Source organism: Poecilia reticulata, linkage group LG22 (assembly GCF_000633615.1).
Source record: "Poecilia reticulata strain Guanapo linkage group LG22, Guppy_female_1.0+MT, whole genome shotgun sequence".
NCBI lineage: Eukaryota > Metazoa > Chordata > Actinopteri > Cyprinodontiformes > Poeciliidae > Poecilia > Poecilia reticulata.
This window is the reverse complement of record NC_024352.1, coordinates 17,638,441-17,641,603: the sequence shown is the minus strand read 5'-3', so window position 1 is coordinate 17,641,603 and position 3,163 is coordinate 17,638,441. Positions and strand designations below refer to the sequence as shown.

The following is a 3,163-nucleotide window of genomic DNA, read 5'->3' as shown; positions in this document are numbered from 1 at the left end:
CTGTCTCAGTGATGTGTCCTTCGTGTGAAGCCGCTGCCTTACAGGAAGGTCGCAGTGTGCAAAACAAACAAGGCAGAGGACAAAAGAGAGAGAGGCAATCCTCCATTATCCCCCCATGATTTCCTTTCCTCTTGCTTTCCCTTCCCCTCATCCTCCTCTACCTTTATTTTCTGCCCTATTAACAACTGTTACTACAGCTTTAATTATGCCCCTGTGATCTCCGAGAGTGGCGGGCACGTGTCATCCCCTTCCCAGGGGAGCCTGGGTAATTACCAGCATCCATCCGAGAGCCGCGGCTCCTGCTCCTTGGCTCACCGCGGTGATAATCACGCCGCCTCTTCAAACATCTGCTCCTCGGGCGAGAAGTCCGAGGGCCCTAAGCCTGTCACGCCGTTCCTTCCTGTGTCAGACTTGACCTCTGACCCCACTCGCGGTTCAATAGGGCTAAATTGTTTACTCCTAGAGAGAGAGAAATAATCAACTAAAATCCCATCAGATAGCATAACAGTGAAGGATTTTTATTTATTTATTTTTTATTTTTTTGTGGAAATGTTCTCCGCACTGCTGCACTGTTTCGACAAGTCTTGTTTGATTGTGTGTGGAAAGGGCTGGTGTAATCTTTTTAGCTGCTGTTGTCCTTCAAGTAATGAACAACTTTACGTGATTAGGGAAGCTCCGAGAGATGTTTCCGGAAGGAAGTTGTTTCTAAGAAAAGAACATGCATTCAAAACAAAGCTGGTCTCAGCTCAGATTGCTAGAACAGGCCATGCATACCAGATAAACGGAATGAATTTGTTGGGTTCTTGATGCAGAGAGAGACCAATGGGACCAAAGATTGTACAGTGTTTTCTTTGGTGACGACATATTTGTACAATAACATTTTCACATTGTGTGACCTCTCTCCAGAATATGGAATTGTCTAACGGTTGAGAATGAGCAAATGGTAGAAAATCCTATGAAGGCGCCTGAAATGCATTGCCGGTTAATCAGATTCTCTATAATCGATAGAAGCTCTAAATTAAGAGGACCGAAACTGGATCAAAAGGTGCTTCAGTAGAAGATTAGCTAACAGGTGAGCACAACTTTAAAGTTAGATTATTGAATCTTTTATGTTATTTTTTTAATACTTTCACTCTAACAGATGTGTTTGTTTTGAGCTGAATGATACAGGATGTAGGACAAATTAAAGGTGGAGAAAAAGTGTTCAATTTGTTCTCATCAACCAAACCTGAGTTTCTAACAGTGGTGTATATAGTTTCTTTTTTTTTTTCATTACCTGTGAACTAAAAGTATAAAATGCTGATGTAACATGAATTTCACATTCTAGGCTTCTTTGATACAACTGAAACACATCCATCCATTTTCTTACACCCTTGTCCCTCAGTGGGGCCGGGGGGTTGCTGGTGCCTATATCCAGCTAGCGTACCGAGCGAGAGGCGGGGTACACCCTGGACAGGTCGCCAGTCTGTTGCAGGGCAACACAGAGACACACAACCATGCACACACATCTCACACCTAGGGGCAATTTGGAGAGGCCAATTAACCTGACAGTCATGTTTTTGGACTGTGGGAGGAAACCTGAGTACCCGGAGAAAACCCATGCATGCACAGGGAGAACATGCAAACTCCATGCAGAAAGACCGGGGCCGGGAATTGAACCCAAAACCTTCTTGCTGCAAGGCAATAACTCTACCAACTGCTCCACTGTGCAGCCCGCACAAACGAAACACACAGACAAGAAAAAAAAAAAAGAAAATTGTTGAGTTGTGGTTTTGATTGTTGTTGTTCAGTCTCTTTTTCGCTTTGCATTAGCCTCTTAGTAAGTCCAATGACAATATTTTGCATTTGAAACTGTGACTGTAAAATAGCGTCTAATTCCAGGCATATCTTCTCATAACACTTTATCTGATCAGCAGCGGTTTGCAGCTTTCTGCCAAGTTTTCATGGGAATAGAAAAGGCCTACTCACAGAGCAGGAGTCAAAGTTAAGGAGCAATCAGGACACAAATCCTCAGGGAATACAAAACCATTTCCACCCCCTTCTCACTGAGGAAACCCTGCAGAAAGTTCCCCCCACCGCTTCCAACAAATTTTTTCCATAATAGCAGCTCTTGGACATTTCTGACCACACTACTGCAGAAGGAAAAGTGGAAGGATTAACCAGCATTGCCTCAGGTAAATGTAGCTACCAACTCCAAATGAAGATATATTGCATTCTTGCAGCAGATGAGGTGACAAAATATAAAGAAGCGAGGAGGCTTAAATAATGAAAAGCTTTCTGATCAAAGGGATGGGAAAAGTGATGTATTTAAGCAGGTCAGACTCTTTAAAAGCTGTTTTATTTATGCGCTTTTTAAAAGAAAGTCATAGTCAATATTTGGCAGCAGTGACATTAACGAGCACCGTTTTATAAGGGAGGGGGATTCATAAATATGCATAAAGATATTAGTGGGGTGTTAACAGTAAGCACCTGTCTACTTAAGCATGACAGAAGCTCTGTGAGTGACTTTACAGACCCCCCCCACCCCCCTCTTTAGGAAGCCACATGTGTCCTTTACTTAACGTCGCCCCTCTCTGCCTGTGACAGTGCTGCACACAATCCACATAGAAGAAAAATAAAAAAAATATGTAAAAAGAGTGCGTTTTCTGAGATGACAACCAGAGATGGTGAAAGCTCAAGGTTAGAGTTACCGGCTGGCACATGCACCAGCCTGCCCGCCTGTTTTCCCTTTGCTTTCTGTGAATAATGACTGTATGCACAGGGTGAAATTAATAAAGCCTTTTTCATATATTTTCCCTCAACTCAACATGTGTGGAATAGTATAGCATCTGTCAAATTGACTTCTAAATCCAAAGTGCCACGAGTCAAAGGGCTTTTGAATTTCTTTTTCATGTTCTGGCAGCAAGAGGTGAAAAGCTGTCAGGGTTTTAGTTTGACAAGCAAGTTGCTCTCTGCAGATAAAATCAGAAAGAGCTTTGTTGGCTAAGTTTGTGCCCACAAACAATAAATTGGTATGAATTCAGTTCAACTTTGCCATACAGGCTAAATAAAAAAGTATGTATGTATATATGTGGCGATACTAGACGGAAACTCAGATTTGGTGAACTTTTAGTTTTAATAGGTTGCACAACAACGCCACCCTGGGAATTTCACCCAGAGAATA

At 42.5% G+C, this 3,163-nt stretch overlaps 1 long non-coding RNA gene across 1 annotated transcript in view; it reads left to right on the top strand.

Annotated features, from left to right (window-relative positions):
* Nucleotides 1-931: 931 nt before the first annotated feature.
* LOC103458763 (uncharacterized) overlaps nt 932-3,163 on the top strand; it is a 12,332-nt gene continuing 10,100 nt past the window's right edge. The window contains exon 1 of the long non-coding RNA XR_532617.2: nt 932-1,072. This is a non-coding gene — a long non-coding RNA (uncharacterized LOC103458763). The remainder of the gene's footprint in view (nt 1,073-3,163) is intronic.